The sequence below is a fragment of the Moschus berezovskii genome, chromosome 5, assembly GCF_049115385.1.
Source record: "Moschus berezovskii isolate FMDL1 chromosome 5, NW_MosBer_1.0, whole genome shotgun sequence".
NCBI classification, from domain to species: domain Eukaryota; kingdom Metazoa; phylum Chordata; class Mammalia; order Artiodactyla; family Moschidae; genus Moschus; species Moschus berezovskii.
Genome location: NC_142464.1, coordinates 6492988 through 6512331, shown reverse-complemented (window position 1 = coordinate 6512331; position 19344 = coordinate 6492988).

The following is a 19344-nucleotide window of genomic DNA, read 5'->3' as shown; positions in this document are numbered from 1 at the left end:
ACAAGAGATCCAATTAATGTTTTTACACAACAAAGGAAATCATCAACAAAAGAAAAAGACAGCCTATTGAATGGGATAAGACAATCACAAATGTTGTGGCTGATAAGAGGTTAACATTTAACATATATAAACAGTTCATACAACTCAACATAAAAAAAAAAAAAAAAAAAAAACACAATTTTTAAAAATGAGTAGAACTGAATGCACATCTTTCCAAAGAAGAAATCCAAATAGTCAATAGGCACATGAAAAGATGCTCAATATCACTTATGATAAGGGAAATGCAACTTAAAACCACACTGAGGTTTCCTCTCACTACTGTCAGATGACTGTCATCAAAAACCCCCACAAATGACAAATGTTGAGAAGGATGTGGAGAAAGGGAAGCCCTAGTACACTGTTGGTGGTAATGTAAATCGGTACAGTCACTATGGAAAAGATCATGGAGGTTTCTCAGAAAACTAACAGCTACCATGCGATCCAGAAATTCCACTTCTAGGAATATATCTGATGAAAGCAAAACACTAATTTGAAAAGATACATGCATTATTTACTCATAGCAGCATTATTTACAAATGCCAAGATATGGAAGCAACCTAAGTGTCCATTAACAGATGTATGGGTAAAGAAAACATGATATATATACTAAGCATACATACACATACCACAAACACACACAATGGAATACCACTCAAACATAAATAGAATGATTTTTTTTTTTTTTTTTTTGCCATTTGCAGCAACAGGAGTGGACTTGGAGGGCATTATGCTAGTGAAATAAGTGAGACATAGAAAGAAAAATAATGTGTGATATTGTTTACATATTGAATCTAAAAATTACAACTACTAAGTGAATAAAAGGAAAAAGTCAAACTCACAGATATAGAAAACAAACTAGTGGTTACCATTGGGGAGAAGAAAGAGGGGTGTGGCAATAGGGATAAAGAGAAAGGGATTATTAACATTGGATTATACTAAATCATGTGTATGAAATCTCTGAAAATTATAAAACACAATAGAATTTAAAGCACCTTTGATTTAATTTTAAACAGAGAAAAATAAATTAAGGTCCAATATTATATGCAGTTTTGAGATCTGGCAAAATGAGGGGGTTCCGAATGGCTTAAGAACTTTGGCAAATCCCTCCCCTCACTCTGTTCTCTTGGGCAAAGTTACCTAGGAAAAGCAGTCCTCCTTATCAAGGGAATAGACACAGTACATGTCTGCTCCACATTAGTGAGTTTCAGTTCCCAGCAGCCCACAGAATTATTAAAACAAGCCAATCAGATCCTCCAGCAGGAACCAAGGGACATTCCTCCTCTTGATATTATAAAACCTGCCTCTGGAAGCTCCTGATTCTTCGTTCCAGGTGCAACCACATGTGGCCCTCCATTGAGGCCAGTGTCATCCTCACCGGGGCTGTGAGCAAATGTAATGAAGAAATTGTTGTCAATTTCATATTTCCATTGTTGGGTTCTGTGTTCAGCCATACCCACAACCCTAAGGCAGGAGTCTTTCCCACACTAACATGATGAAGAGATGTTGGATAAAACAGAAGATGAATAGGGCAAATCTAAATTTTAAAAAGTTAAATTTTGTAAAAGTAAAAATTTTAAATCAAATTATTTATATTTATATTAACTTTTATCTTCATAAAAAATGATTTTTAAAAGAAAAATGTCATTCTGGATTTCCTTGGAAAATGTTAATGAATGAAAATGTTCTGGAAATAGATAGCACTTATGGTTATACAACTTTTTGAATCTACTAAAAACCACTGAATTAGACTTTATAAATGGAGAATAAAATGACAACCCACTCCAGTATTCTTGCCTGGAAAATCCCATGGACAGCAGAGCCTGACAGGCTACAGTCCATGGGGTGGCAAGAGTTGGACACTACCTAGCTATTTAGACTAGATTAGACTTTATAAAGGTGAATTGTGCCTCAATAAGAATAGCTAAGAATGAAAATTAAATTTTTTTAATCTCCATACTAAGTGATAATACTCATATGGAAGCCTAAAGCCATGTTAGAATAGGAATAGCTATAAAATTCAAAGAAATAAGTATATATTTGGACAGTAACTCACAGCAAATGCTGAAATAAATGAACTAAACCTCTGTTCTAAGGAAAAGTACTAGACACCTAACAAATGCAATGGTTAGCCTACACTTTGAAGGAATAAAACAGTTTACCTGGAGAATGGAATGCTAAGGTCTTTTGACTTATCAACATAAATGCATTAGCAATTAGAATCAAAATGAGTTATCAATTGAATTCAGCTTTATGGAATCAATAGTTAATAAATACTTACTTAACATTAAAAATTCCCAGGTAGTGGAAAGTGGTAAAGAACCCGCTTGCCAATATAGGAGACATGGGTTTGACCCCTGGGTAGGAAGGATTCCCTGGAGGAGGGGATGGCAACCCACTCCATTATTCTTGACTGGAGAATCCTAAGGACAGAGTAGCCTGGTAGGCTACTGTCCACTGGGTTGCAATGAGTTGGGCACGCCTGAAGTAGCTTAGTATGCAGGCAAAATAAAAACACCCAAACAATTTTCTATACTTAATATAATACTTAAAGACCAACATCCATAGAATATTAAAACAGAGGAAATCTAGATACAGCTCTAGCTTCTTTGTTTTTCAGATGAAGAAAATAATCCATAGGACCATATGCCTGACCCAAGGTCAAGGACTGAGGTAGGTCAGAGCCAGCACCAGAACTAAGGTTTTCCCTCTCCCAGCTTCTGTTTGCTTTCTCTCTATCCTTTTCTCTATCACTGACATTAACAAGGGGCATCGTTTAGGTTAGTGCTAGACCCAGTCAACATTCCGAGGGCCATTTTGAGCCTGTGGGTTCAGCTTTTAGGCATATGTGCATATGTGCCCTATGGTTTTAGAAGATTTTAGAATGAACATTTTGTTCATTAAGAGTGATACACTTGGTATATAGAATGTAGATAGTTATAATCAGATCACTGTAAAGAATCACTCACAAAAATGTCTATTTGGGCATCATTGTAAAAGAGCTAGGGCTTCCCTGGTAGCTCAGCTGGTAAAGAGTCCGCTTGCAATGCAGGAGACTGGTTCAAATCCTGGATTGGGAAGTTCCCCGAGAGAAGGAATAGGTCACTCACTCCAGTATTTCTGGGCTTCCCTGGTGGCTCAGTTGATAAATAACTTGCCTGCAACGTGGAAGACCTGGGTTCAATCCCTGGGTTGGGAAGATTCCCTCGGGGAAGGCATGGCAACCCACTCTCTAGATTCCTGCCTGGAGAATCCCCATGAATAGAGCCTAACAGACTACAGTCCATGGGGTCACAAAGAGTCAGACGTGACTGAGAGACTAAGCACAGTGTAAGAACTATTTTTTAAAGTATATCTGTTCATTTTGCCAACTAAAATTTTGGCTCTGTGTGTTTTAAGCCACCTGATTAAGGTTTTTAAACTTTAATGCTTTTTGAAAGAGTTGACTCACTGGAAAAGACTCTGATGCTGGGAAGGATTGGGGGCGGGAGGGGAAGGGGACAACAGAGAATGAGATGGCTGGATGGTATCACCGACTCGATGGACATGAGTTTGAGTGAACGCCGGGAGTTGGTGATGGACAGGTTGGTGTGCTGTGATTCATGGGGTCGCAAAGAGTCGGTCACGACTGAGTGACTGAAATGAACTGAATTGAACTGAAAAGAGTTTAGCTTAGCAATTTACAACAAAGAAAACGTTTGAGTGATCCTGTCTGATCAGACATGGCACAAAAAATTGAGTAAATAGTTAGCATAAATAAATGAGAGAACAACAGAAACTATATAAAGACAGAAAGCAGCTAGAAAATGCCACTTATGTACTTTTTCCAACTCAATTTATCAGATGGTTGACTAACAGTTATGTAGAATCTGTGCCTTTCAGAGGGTGGTTGGCTCACACCAGTGCTTTCTATCACCTGTGTTCTCCCTATGGAATGAGCATTCTTCATCCTGAGTGCTTCAGAGCTTTTTGCAAGAGTAGTCTCTCTGAAGTTCACAATGATAGTTTCTGCAAAGTACTATTAACAACTTCCTCAATCTTTAAAGGTAATGGCAGTGGAAAACTAGCTTAAAATATTGATTTGGCACTATATATATATATATACACACACACACACACACACACATAAAGGAGGGAATGAGTATAATTTCAAAGTTCTGCTTGGCCTTTGTGTAGCTAATAATGATGATTTGGAATAGATGGCTCTTTGGGAAGGATTTATAATAGCTGTGTTTCTTGAACTCAAATTGATCTCTGGGCATAGTGTTTAAGGCAAGGCTAACAATAAAGTGAAGTGTTCTGCCTACGCAAGTTACATAAATTTCATGAGTCTTCTGTCAAACAAGGAATATGGGTATTTCTGTGCAATAACCCCTGCAAAATTTGGAGCATTTCTTTTTCTTTTCCTATTTTCCTGGACACTCAGAATTTACAGCAAATTTATTTTTTATTATTTCTTTTCCTTAGGTTGTAATTTGCTTCATCACCCCTGAACATCAGCACTCTAGACTTGTAGTAGGAATTACTTAGAGGATGAAATAGAAGAAGTAGCCCGTCCAACCTGGGGTAACACAGCAATTCAATAAACTGTAGGAGCCAACAGAAGGCTCAGACCTGACCTGTATAACCAAGAAAATATAAGTTCCAATATGTTGCCTTTTAGAAAAAGTCAGACAAAAAAGTGTACTCATTTTCAGAAGAAATTCACTTTTGTGTTGGGTACAGCAGCTGGTGCTTACTTGTTCCATACAAATACCTCATCGCAAAAAAATTACTTGGGTCTATTAAAATTTTGATTTCCCTAGCATGGTCACTGTCATGGAACATAATTCATTGTTAGGAAGCATTTAACAGGAGGCTTCCTGTGTGCTGTTTTGGATCTGTCAGGAATCCTCTGTTTCTTATTAATTCCTGAATATTCAGGAATTAAGAGGAGAGGCAAGACTCTCCCAGGGCTGAGGGATCCAGGGATTTCCTTCACTAGCTTTTCTATATGGTGATAAGTACCCTCTTGCTTCTTATGAACCATATGGTAAAAGTGACTATTTACAACCCTCTCTCTTTCATTTGGATAACCTCATGTTTCCTTGATAACTTGTAAGTTTTGATTTTATCTCTGCTGAAAGTAGCTATCTTGTAGACAGTATAAATACCTACACAATGTTGAATAAAACACCTCTGCTCCATCAGAGCTTTGGTCCCCATGTCTTGCTTTCTCACTCTCTCTCTCTCTTTTTCATACTGACCCCCTGGAGCACAGAGATTGTCTGGGTTCACTTTCCTGCCTGGGCTTCTCAGACCCTCTCGAGAAGGTGCTCAGCGCCTTCACCCCCTCAAGAGGGTGCCTGAGGCCGTTGTGAACAGAACAAGCCCTGTGCCAGGGCCTTTATTGGCTTTCTGCATAAACCAAGGAGTATCAGCCTCTTTCTTTCTCCTTTACTGTCGACTCCAGGCCACCAGGTCCATTAAAGGACCTCAACAATTCATGATGCATGGAAGAGAAGAAGGATTTGGGGAATGCAGTATTGTGATATAGGATAGCTATACCTAAAGTAATATGCCATTCTACCACCCGGAAACACAAATGCAGACCTTTGACATATCACTCTCCTAATCATTTAGATATCTCTAGAAAAGAGAGTTAGTAGTAAGATTTGTGTTAAAGTCTTGTTGGGTCCCAGAGAACTGTATGAAAGGAGCTAATGGTCTAAATAATCTGTTCATAGCTCAAGGAAGCTAAAAACTTTATTTTGAGATTTAAAATATGTAACACAAGTTACTTTAATCAAATATATTGCTATATTAATGCTGTCTTTCCATTCAGTTAAAATTTCACAGTCCTCATTATTTACCTAAATATTAATGTAAATTTTACCACTGACATCTACTCTATTAATTCTATACAACATTTTCTAACTTTAAGATTTTCAGGACTTCTTTGAGGAGTTCTTAATACACAACTTTTTCTTTTTTTTCTTAGTAGACTGAAACTCCAGAATATGTTCAAAGAAGAACAGTTCTGAATAAAACAATTATGTTAATATATTTCTAAAATATTATGATAATAGAACATGACAGACATAACTTGATGATAAAATACATAGTAATACCTTTCATGCAACATCAGCAGAGTGATGATCCTTTAATAGCAGCAAGAAAAATCTAGCTATTAATATCCTTTCCCATTATTAATGGGTTGTAAGTTTGAGATTTCTCAGCCAAATGCTATGGATTAGGTTCACTGAGCCAATGCCTAATATTAATATTTGTTTTCTTTTTTTACTTTTTCAGAATATATTAAAATATGTATTCCTGGTAAAATATGTCACATGAAAAGAAGAAACATTCAATATCTTAATTTCGTGAATGACATAGAACAAAGTATATCATTAATTATGGAAGAGTAAATTCCAGTTTTATATATAATCATTTGTACTATTTCCATATCTCTGGGGGAATATATCCTCTTGCTGTGATTGAATGAAAATCTTTAGGAAACAAAGAAAATAAACATACAAATGTCAAGAAGTTTGTCAGGAAAACTGATAGCAGTGGACTTCATAAAGTGTGGTTTTGAGGAAGGGGTTGTGAGAACAAGATAAAGGACTTGAAAGCATGCTTGTTCTTCGTGGTGATTTCTGAACAAAGCTATCTCTTTGTTCTTTCATCACCCAGCTGCTCCAAGTGCTTCTCACTCCAGTGAGGACAGAGGCAGGACAGACTTCTCAGGTCATGTCTCCATAACAACAGCAGCATCTGTAAACTGTGGGGAGGATGGGCTTTAGATGAGCCATTAGCTAGATGTAGTTGGAAGACAGGTGTTCCAATATAGGAACCAACTCTACCGTTACAAATCACCATTGCCTTACACTTCTTTTCCTTGTTATCCCTAAACCTGAGTAAATTGATGCTGTTGTTCAGTCACTCAGTCATGTCTGACTCTTTGCAACCCCATGGACTGCAGCAGGCCAGACTTTCCTGTCTTCATCATCACCTGAAACTTGCTCAAACTCATGTCCATTGAGTCAGTGATCCCATCCAACCATCTCATCTTCTGTTGTCCCCTTCTCCTCCTGCCTTCAATCTTCCCCAGCATTAGGCTATTTTCCAGTGGGTCCACTCTTTGCATCTGGTGGTCAAAGCACTGGAGCTTCAGCTTCAGCATCAGTCCTTCCAATGAATATTCCAGATTAATTTCCTTTAGGATGACTGATTAGATCTCCTTGCAGTCCAAGGGACTCTCAAGAGTTTTCTCCAACACCACAGTTTAAAAGCATCAATTCTTTGGTGTTTAACCTTCTTTATTTTTCAACTCACATCCATACAAGACCACTGGAGTCTAAATAATAGACTTTTTTAAAATTTGCAGTCACATACTCCTTGTGTGTATGTCAGTTAAGAGATGGGGCTTCCCTAGTGGCTCAGCTGGTAAAGAATCCACCTGCAATGTGGGAAACCTAAGTTTGATCCCTGGGTTGGAGAAGGGAATGGTTCCTACTCCCTGAATGGGAGTATTCAGAATTCAGTAATATTGAATGGCCAGTATTCTGGCCTGGAGAATTCCATGGACTGTATAGACCATGGGGTCACAAAGAGCTGGAAACAACTAAGCGACTTTCACTCCTAGTATGTAGGTCAATTGTGCATGAACATGAACTGCACTCCAGGTGAGGGGACAGAGATTGGGCAATACAGGGGGGAGGTTACAGTGAAAAGCAGGGAATAAACAAACATCTAGCATTGTGACCTCCCAAGGGTTAGGGCTGAAAAGGCACCAGCATCGTGACCTCATATAGAGGTTCTTCCTGAGCCCATGAGCAACAGCACTCTCCTTGAGAGTTTCTCAGAAATAATTAAGACCATTTGGCATGGACTAAATTCTGTGTAGGCAAGTAGAATTTTAAGAATTTTCATTGCTGGGCAATCTCATTTTTTAAAATAAATCAGTGTATTCTAAAATTCTAGTTTGGTAAAGCCTATTCTAGCACACAAATTACAAGGAAAACTTCAGAATTTTATTTTTAGCTATCTCACTGGAATTGCTTCTCCAATTGCTTCTCACTTACTTCTCCAAAATTAAATCCATTTACAAAAGATGTTAAAGCAAAAATGTGTTTCTCTGGTTGAGTAAATAAAAACTTATCTAAGAATTCTGTGGAAGTATGGCATCTTATAGTAAAATAAATGTGATAGTTTACAAAATTGGGAAATGGCTAATTGATAAAACATATAAAGTCTCAGAGAGCATGATGATATGAAACAAAACATACACATGGTTGCCACGTGCCCAAGGAAACACTATTATTTCACATGTTAGCTCATTTGGTAAAACAATCTAAAAAAATGGCATTATCCAATCTTTCTTCACCAAAGCTTAAGTAGAGAACATTGATCTTTACTTTTTTTTCTTCAGCAGAACATTTTTATTTATTTACTTATTTAAATTTTTATTTTTATTGAAGGCTAATTATTTTACAATATTATATTGGTTGGTTTTGCCATACATTGACAGGAATCTGCCCCAGGTGTACATGAGTTCCCCCTCCCGAAAGCCCCTCCCACCTCCCTCCTCCCCTTATCCTCCCTCTGGGTCATCCCCGCATACCAGCCCCTAGCATCCTGCAACATGCATCGACCCTGAACTGGCGATTCGTTTCACATATGATAATATACATGTTTCAATGCCATTCTCCTAAACCATCCCACCCTCACCCTCTGCTACAGAGTCCCAAAGACTGTTCTATAAATCTGTTTCTCTTTTGCTATCTGTTATACAGGGTTATCATTTGCATCTTTCTAAATTCAATATATATGCGTTAGTATATTGTATTGGTGTTTTTCTTTCTGGATTACTTCACTCTGTATAATAGGCTCTAGTTTCATCCACCTCATTAGAGCTGGTTCAAATGCATTCTTTTTAATGGCTAAGTAATATTCCATTGTGTATATGTACCAAAGCTTTCTTATTCATTCATCTGCAGATGGACATATAGGTTGCTTTCATGTCCTGGCTATTATAAACAGTGCTGCAATGAACATTGGACTACATGTGTCTCTTTCAAACCTCGAATAGCCAAAGCAATCTTGAGGAAGAAAAATGGAACTGGGGGAATCAACACGCCGGACTTAAGGCTCTACTACAAAGCCACAGTCATCAAGACAGTATGGTACTGGCATAAAGACAGAAATATAGATCAATGGAACAAAATAGAAAGCCCAGAGATAAATCCATGCACTTATGGACACCTTATCTTTGACAAAGGAGGCAAGAATATAAAATGGAGAAAAGACAGTCTCTTTCATAAATGGTGCTGGGAAAACTGGTCAGCCACTTGTAAAAGAAAGAAACTAGAACACTTCTTAACGCCATACACAAAATAAACTCAAAATGGATTAGAGAGCTAAATTTAAGACCAGATTCTATAAAACTCCTAGAGGAGAACATAGGCAAAACACTCTCCGACATAAATCACAGCAGGATCCTCCATCACCCACCTTCCAGAATATTGGAAATAAAAGCAAAAATAAACAAATGGGACCTAATTAAAATCAAAAGCTTCTGCACAAAAATGGAAACTATAAGCAAGGTGAAAAGACAGCCTTCAGAATGGGAGAAAATAATAGCAAATGAAGCAACTGATAAAGGATTAATCTCCAAAATATACAAGCAGCTCCTGCAGCTCAATTCCAGAAAAATAAACGACCCAATCACAAAATGGGCCAAAGAACTACACAGACATTTCTCCAAAGAAGACATAAAGATGGCTAACAAACACATGAAAAAATGCTCAACATCCCTCATAATTAGAGAAATGCAAATCAAAACCACAATGAGATACCATTTCACACCAGTCAGAATGGCTGCTATCCAAAAGCAAATGCTGGAGAGGGTGTGGAGAGAAGGGAACACTCTTACACTGTTGGTGGGAATGCAAACTGGTACAGCCACTATGAAGAACAGTGTGGAGATTCCTCAAAAAACTGGAAATAGAACTGCCATATGATCCAGCAATTGCACTCCTGGGCATACACACAGAGAGCATTGATCTTTAAAGAAATCTTCCAAAAATCTCACATCCATTAACCCTGTCCTTTTTGCGTAATAAATGCTCGTGTACTGACAGGTAGTGATTTCCCCTACATGAAATCTCAAACATTGCTTAGCCACAGCTGAGCTACCTAAAGCCACAAAATGAAAAAAATATGTATACTATGACGTCTCCCTTCTCCCTTCAGCAGGGTCTGGGTTGTGGACATGTCCAGGTGGCAGAAATAACTGTGGTATTTATATCAGAGAAAAACAGAACTGGAAGGAGGAACTGTCCATCCTTGATTTGGAGCAGAACTAGAAAGGGCATTTGTTTGAAAATTCCAAGATGCTTTAAGCAGAATGGAAAACATTTTCAATGCCAGAAAATTAAAATTTAAAAACACTATACACAAGTGTTTATACATACACAAATAAGTATATTTAACGATTTAGTGAATGTTGAAAAATGATGTATAACATATATCATAAGCTATATATACCTTTAGGCTTCCCTGATCGCTCAGTGGTAAAGAATTTGCCTGACAATACAAGAGACACAAATTTGATCCCTGGGTCAGGAAGACAACCCCCGGAGAAGGAAATGGCAACCCACTCCAGTCCGTGGTGACACAAGAGTCAGACACGAGTTAGTAAATAAACAGCAAACATATACCTTTAAGAAATAAGTCAATGTGAAAGTGTTAGTCATTCAATGATGTCTGACTCTTTGTGATCCCTTGGACTGTAGCCCACAAGACTCCTTTGTCCATGGAATTTTCCAAGCAAGAATATTTGAGTGGATAGCCACGCCCTTCTTCAGGGGATATTTCTGAACCAGGGATCAAACCTGGGTCTCCCGCATTACAAGCAGATTCTTTACCATCTGAGCCAGCAGGGAAGGAGATGCTGAATTAAATGTAAATCACTAGAATTTCTAGACAAAAGATGACATCTCTCACTTCATCTTTCTCCCTTACCTTCAAGAACAAAGTTTCATTAATTATCCTATTTTATCAGACATAATCTATGTCAGGAATCTAAGGGAGAGTTAACAAATCAAAGTCTCCATCACTGGATGATTAGCAACAACATTTCTCCATCCATATTGACATAAAATGTATCCTTGGAGTTAAGGATATAGACATTAATTCCCTGAACTTTAGTTGCTTAGAGTGATTCAGGGTATGCCCATAATGCTACACAGTCATCCAAAAGGATATCTCTAACTTATCATAATATCCTTCCCCAACAAATCTGACCATGACCTTCTAAATTTTGTCAAGACAGTGCCCTAGGAAATCTCTAACAAGTCAAGAGGGTTGGTAAGAAAATTGAAACCCATTTGCTACCCTAAAAGTTGAGGGTTATGTTTTAAGTAACAAACCCTTATAACCTGATACTGTTCTTCTCAGTGGAAGATTCTGAGATTGGCTTCATGAAGTCGTTAACTTAGTGAGATTATCTTTAGGGAAAATAGAGATGGGGAGGGGGCAATATCACCAACTGGCCCCTTTGATGGGAGCAGCAGAAAACATTGTCTTCCTGACCTTTCCTTTGACAATAAACCCCACCACAAACATTAAGGATGAGGGCTTATGCAATCTTTCTCTGCCCAATATTATATTATATTTGTCTCTGTAGTAGCTATTGACTCCTTCCTCATGGGATCAATCAGTGCTAACTTTTATCTTCTTCATTTAGAAAACAAGCCATAGTATCCTTACAAAGAAAAACCTATAAACGTCTCTAAAGAACCTCTGTCATCATCTCCATTAGGTTAACAAATCTGTACCTTACCAGACCATATCATTTATCATGCCTTCAGGAAGTGCACCTCATACAAAGGTCAGTTATTTTAATAATAATTTTAAAAAGCATCCCCACTGGTTGCAACACGGGGTTCATCATTTCAAGTGGTAATGTGCAAGCTTTAGGTAAAATGGCAGCTTGGTAAAAATACAAATTCTTCATATTATCCTTCTAATTGGTTCAGAAATAACTGTTTTAGTGACTTTTAGGAATAACTTTCGGAGAAGGCAATGGCAAGCCACTCCAGTGTTCTTGCCTGGAGAATCCCAGGGACGAGGGAGCCTGGTGGGCTTCCATCTATGGGGTCACACAGAGTCGGACACGACTGAAGTGACTTAGCAGCAGCAGCAGGAATAACTCTGGTCATTCCATACAATTACTCAAATGAACACAAATTAAATTTAAAAAGTCATTCTAGAGTTTAGCTAAATATAGAAAAGAACAAACTAGAGAATATTCAAATGTGATGATAATTTGATAAAACTGCAATCATATTTAGTTTTTTTATAACCAAAACCAAATAAGATATTAAAAAACAGGCATGCTGTAGTATGGCAAAACGAATACAATAATGTAAAGTAATTCAGTTCAGTTCAGTTCAGTCGCTCAGTCGTGTCCAACTCTCCGAGACCCCATGAATCACAGCACGCCAGGCCTCCCTGTCCATCACCAACTCCCGGAGTACACTCAAACTCATGTCCACAGAGTCGGTGATGCCATCCAGCCATCTCATTCTCCGTCGTCCCCTTCTCCTCCCGCCCCCAACCTTTCCCAGCATCAGAGTCTTTTCCAGTGAGTCAACTCGTCGCATGAGGTGGCCAAAGTATTGGAGTTTCAACTTTAGCATCAGTCCCTCCAATGAACATCCAGGATTGATCTCCTTTAGAATGGACTGGTTGGATCTCCAGCCTCCAATTAAAATAAATAAATTTTAAAAAAGAAGAATTAGTACTCAGTTATTTTCATTTCTTATAATAAAAAATATCTTATGGCAATAGCTACCCAGTTGTGATTATTCTTAGCCCAGGTAAAGAAAACACATATCCATTTAACTGGGGCAATCTATTTAACAAAGGACCAAAAGATGCTGGAACTATGACTGCCAATAGGGGATTCTGACATGATGACAGTTCACCAGATCTTCTTCACTTCATGAATATAGTTCCCAAATGAGCCAGTATGAAAGTAACACTACTTGACCAATTCAAGTTCTTCAGGGAAACATCACACTCCATAGGTCCTAGCTAAGTAAGCTCTCATCTCTGATTATGGAGAGCCATCTTCTCCTGAGTTAATCATTACTCCATGCTACTGTGTCTTTACCCTTCTCCTAGGTTCCTTGCTGATGCTTAAGCTTTCCCTGAAAACGGGAAAATAGGTTTTCAATCTGTATAATCTTTGGGTGAGCAGGGTTGTTTCTATACTGCTTTCATGTAAGCCACTGACTGAAGCTGAAATCCTTATAGCATTCTGTGAAGGTCCTCAAGTAGAAAAAATATATATATATTATAAGGAAAATTCAATTAACCACGCTAATGATTGCTATATATATTTTAAGACCTTTAGAAAATTCTGACTGATAACTGTGCATTTTGTGTAGTTCTTTTTTGAAAGAAAAGATTAATTCCTAATTCCTACATATGATTTTAGAGATTCAAACAAATGTCTTTTCTTCCTTCTGACTATCCATAACAATGAACATGGACCAAGACACTAATGTAATTATCATATATATATCTTATATCCTAATATGATATTTAATATCCTACAGGCAAGGATCAGGCATATGTGTGCAGTGTAGCCCTAAGGACTCTAGATGTCTCTGAAATCTCTGCATCTGAAAAGTGAATTGTTATTAAATTTAACAGATGACAACTTGGGAAATATCAGATCATGGGTTACATGGGTCAGAGAATTGAGTAAAAAGGCAGTTTCATGGTGTGACAATTAGGAATAAGCAAGGCCTGAAAAAGTTGATTATTACATATCAGCTTCCCTTAGAAGTGACTGCTTTTCAGAATTTTTCTCCTTTTTAACTAAGAGATTTTGATGATATTTTGTCTTCTTTTCCCAAAGCTGGTTCCTTAGCAACAGCTTCAAGGACTCTTTCAGTAAAAGCAACTATTTTTAGATTTGAGTCAGTAGTAAAAAATCATGTTTTTGGACAGGAATACCAAGAATTCACATAGCTTTGGACATAAGTAAAGTCAGATAAATCAGAAACTTCCCCAGTATAAGGCGTGATAGATGCGTGATGTAAAAAAATTTAGATAATTGATTGAGGTATGGACTATCTTATGGATTTTTAGATATTTAATAAATTCATGTCAAAATTTCAAATTTCTAAAGTTCAAACATCATTAATCATCGCTTTTATTTTAGTTATAAGTGTCTCACCTGGGCCTGCCTTACATGAAAAATATCCTGATTTCTTGATTTACTGATGGATATCTCTTTGTTATCCAATAGGATAAATTATTTGTACCCAGAATTTCTTCGTCTTAGACACTATATTATTGCTTCATAAAAAAAAATGTGATGGAACAGTTACTGCTAAAGCCAGTAAAAAATACACAATTGTTGATTTTACCTGCATACAATTATGAAGTGAAATTCCACTGAAAGTTAATTACAGAGATTAATTCTTATTTAGAATCTACCACAGATGTCATATATATGTCTTATTATTAAATCTCACTTGGACAAATACTAATGATTTCAAAAGATTTTTTATTAACTTTATTTTCTAAAGACTTTGGAAGCTTCTCAAGTACTGTGTTCTTTGCAAATGTAAAGCACTGCTTCAAATGTTCCCACTAAATGCAGAGGATACACCAAAAAGCACTGTATGTAAAGTCCTAATTGAGACTTGAGTGTCTGCAAATAGGTAACAATGAATGGGTTGGGACTTCCTGGAGGTCCAGTGGTTAAAAATCTGCCTTACAACGCAGAGTGGTTTCAATCCCTGGTTGGGGAACGAAGATCCCACATGCCACAGCACAGTTAAGCCTGTGCCACAACTAGAAAACCCAGCACTGAAACCAAAGACCCCTCATGATGCAATGAAAATCCCACGTGCCACAACCAAGACCTGGCACAACTAAATAAGTAAATATTAAAAAGAAAATGATGAATGAATTTGCTTTCTTCACAAGAGAACAGGTATTTCTCCTAAAGAACAGAAAGTTTAATTGGAAAAAAAAGGTGTAGCTGTGATGTTTTTGACCTCATCCTGCTCTAGAAACCTCAAGCTTGGTCCTCTTAGAAGAATAAGCTGGCCATAAATTTAAAAAAATGGTTTAGATGCTCTTCTTTCCTAGATTAAGCTATTCCAACCAGACATGAAAGTAGAATTGTCTCCTTTCTAGAAATATGTTCATTTTTAGGAAAGTCTAAATCTTTATAAATAAAATATGTAATGTAGTAGGCAGAATATTTCCTAAAGATGTTTGATTCCTAATCATCAGAACCTACAGAAATGTTAATTACATGGCATGGGGGATTTAAGGTGGCAGGTGGAGACATTTATGGCCGTTAATCAGGCTAACCTTATTTGGATCATCTGAGTGGGCCCAGTGTAATCACAAGGGTCCTTAAAAAGGAAAACAGAGGCAAAAGTGTCAATGTCAGAGTGATATGATGTGAGAAATACTTGATTGGCCATTACTGGATTTGAAGAGGGATGGGGAGCAAGGAGCCAAGGAATGTGGGTGGGTACCATTAGAACCTAGAACAAAGCAAGCCAACCAATTTCCCTGGATGCTCAGAAGGAACACACTGTCGACATTTGACTTTAGCCCAGTGAGACCCATTTTGGACCTCTCACCTTCAAACTGTAAGATAATAAATGTGAGTTGTTTTAAGCCAATAAATTTGTGATAATTTTCTCTAGCAGCAATAGAAAGCTAAGATAACAATGAACGAAGAGTAAAGACAGTTCCAAGAAGAAACACATCACAGAAATCCCTCCATGTGAATTTTGAAAGATTGTTTGCAAGTCCATCTGCTTGTAAATTCAAAATTACAGTGTGAAACAATCTGTCAATCGTGACAAAGCTAACATCCTTGGTTCCTGGGCAGAGCTTTATTCTTATCAATGGCGTGTTGCAACTGTAAGGCAGCAAAGAATTACTTTTCTACCTTGTGAAAACAGCCCTTTCCTAAGATAAGATTCCCTATGGGCACTGGCCCCATCACAGAAGAACTGAGTGAGATTGAGAATTAGAGGTCCCTCAACTCCAGTTCTGAGCTTTGCTTGCTCATGGATTTGACTGAAAATTCCTCAGCCCCATCACTTCCCCAAGGTCATCCAAGTAGCAGGAGCAGATCCCCTCCTCCACTGGAGTTGCTGATAACAAGGAAGACACTGCTGACCTAAATGTTTGCTACATGACTTCCTTCTGTGCTTTTATCTAAAATATGAAAAGAAGACTAAAGGTGTTTCTAACTCACCCCAAGTTTTATTTGCCAACATCCTTAATTCCCTAACGACCATTAAATGCTTACATAACTCATTATAAATGGTGTTTTCTGAACTTCCAGTTTTTCAAGTGTTCCTGGCTCTCATCCCACCCCACACAACCCTACTGTGCATATTTGATTGGGTGAAAGTTACTACATACACCTCTAACCGCATCCATCCATTCTAGAGCTTGCCAAGCACTGTTCTGAGTCCTGTGGTAGCAATGAAGAAGAATGACAAATTCCTTCCCCTATGGAACATTAATAATCTAGTCAGAATACGGGAGGACAGAAACAAAACAACGAGCAAGTACTCTCATATAGACACACACATTGCATTAGGGTTAGAATTTCAGGTGCTGAGGAGTACTCAAGGAGAACCAGGAAGACTCTGAGACAATTTTAGCTAAGATGGTATCAAAATTGTTTCTGAATTTTAAAAATATATATATTTTATTTTGTCACTTCTATCTTCAAAAAATACTTTTTCTCCCAATCTTTCCAGAAAATTTTTAGACAGCATAGGCAAAAATAATCATTAGATGACACACACACACACACACAAACAGACAAATAAGCACTCACCCTCAATGACCAAGCAGTTCAAACCATCTTAGACGTACAAAATGAATCTGTTAATTTGTATCATACCTATTCTCTGCTTATCTACTTTGAAAACACCCCATCTTTTTTTTTTTTTTAATTGGATTATGATTGGTTTCACTCAGTTCAGTTCAGTTCAGTCGCTCAGTCGTGTCCGACTGTCCGCGACGCCATGAATCACAGCACTCCAGGCCTCCCTGTCCATCAAAAACTCCCGGAGTACACTCAAACTCATGTTCACAGAGTCGGTGATGCCATCCAGCCATCTCATTCTCCATCGTCCCCTTCTCCTCCCGCCCCCAACCTTTCCCAGCATCAGAGTCTTTTCCAGTGAGTCAACTCGTCGCATGAGGTAGCCAAAGTATTGCAGTTTCAGCTTTAGCATCAGTCCCTCCAATGAACATCCAGGATTGATCTCCTTTAGAATGGACTGGTTGGATCTCCTTGCAGTATAAGGGACTCTCAAGAGTCTTCTCCAAAAAGCAAGAGAGTTTCAGAAAAACATCTATTTCTGCTTCATTGACTATGCCAAAGCCTTTGACTCTGTGGATCACAATAAACTGTGGAAAATTCTGAAAGAGATGGGAATCCCAGACCACCTGACCTGCCTCTTGAGAAACCTGTATGCAGGTCAGGAAGCAACAGTTAGAACTGGACATGGAACAACAGACTGGTTCCAAATAGGAAAAGGAGTACATCAAGGTTGTATATTGTCACCCTGCTTATTCATCTTATATGCAGAGTATATCATGAGGAAAGCTGGGCTGGAAGAAGCACAAGCTGGAATCAAGATTGCTGGGAGAAATATCAATAACCTCAGATATGCAGATGACACTACCCTTATGGCAGAAAGTGAAGAGGAACTCAAAAGCCTCTTGATGAAAGTGAAAGAGGAGAGTGAAAAGGTTGGCTTGAAACTAAACATTCAGAAAACAAAGATCATGGCATCTGGTCCCATCACTTCATGGGAAATAGATGGAAAAACAGTGGAAACAGTGTCAGACTTTATTTTTTTGGGCTCCAAAATCACTGCAGATACTGATTGCAGCCATGAAATAAAAGACACTTGCTCCTTGGAAGGAAAGTTATGACCAACCTTGATAGTATATTAAAAAGCAGAGACATTACTTTGCCAACCAAGGTCCATCTAGTCAAGGCAATGGTTTTTCCCGTGGTCATGATTGGTTTACAAAGTAGTATTTATTTCTGCTGAACAACAAAATGTATCAATTCTATTATACATATACCCTTCCTCTTGGACCTCTTTTTAAAAGAAAGCTTTCTAAAGCAGTTTATAGAAGGAATAACTTTACTTCAAGTAGCTCTTCTGGGAGCAGGGGAATAAATAAACCTTGAAATAAAAATCAAATACATAAACATGAAAAATTAAATTAAAGGTTTGAAAATGTTGAGAAATAAACACTTTTCTATAAAATATAACCTGTATGTGGAGACCACATAGATATGATGAACTTTTTTTTAAAAAAAAAGCATGAAACATATGAAGCAAAGAATAAATCTATCAAATTTGAGGAAGAGAGATTGGACTTTTCACAGATCATCACTTAGGTTCAGTTTGATTTTTAATTTCCATAGGCAAAATGTGCTGACTTTAACCATATACATTATACAAATCACCAAATTTAAAATAAAAAATTAATCACAGATTAACACCCTCCCCCAAATTTATACAGCCTCCTCTTCTAGTGCATTTAAAATATAATTTTATTTTTAAAATCTTAACTTAGATTTTAAATACATATAACTATTTGGACTGCAAGGAGATCCAACCAGTCCATTCTAAAGGAGATCAATCCTGAGTGTTCATTGGAAGGACTGATGCTAAAGCTAAAGCTCCAATACTTTGGACACCTCATGCGACGAGTTGACTCACTGGAAAAGACTCTGATGCTGGGAAGGATTGGGGGTGAGAGGAGAAGGGGGCTACAGAGAATGAGATGACTGGATGGCATCACCAACTCAATGGACATGAGTTTGAGTGAACTCCGGGAATTGGTGATGAACAGGGAGGCCTGGCGTGCTGTGATTCATGGGGTCGTGGAGAGTTGGACACGACTGAGTGACTGAACTGAACTGAACTGATAACTATTAAAAAATTGAAAGAGACACATGTACTCCAATGTTCATCACAGCACTGTTTATAATAGCCAGGACATGGAAGCAACCTAGATGTCCATCTGCAGACGAATGGATAGGAAAGCTTTGGTACATATACACAATGGATTATTACTCAGCCATTAAAAAAGAATACATTTGAATCAGTTCTAATGAGGTGGATGAAACTGGAGCCTATTATACAGAGTGAAGTAAGCCAGAAAGAAAAACACCAATACAGTATACTAACGCATATATATGGAATTTAGAAAGATGCAAATGATAACCCT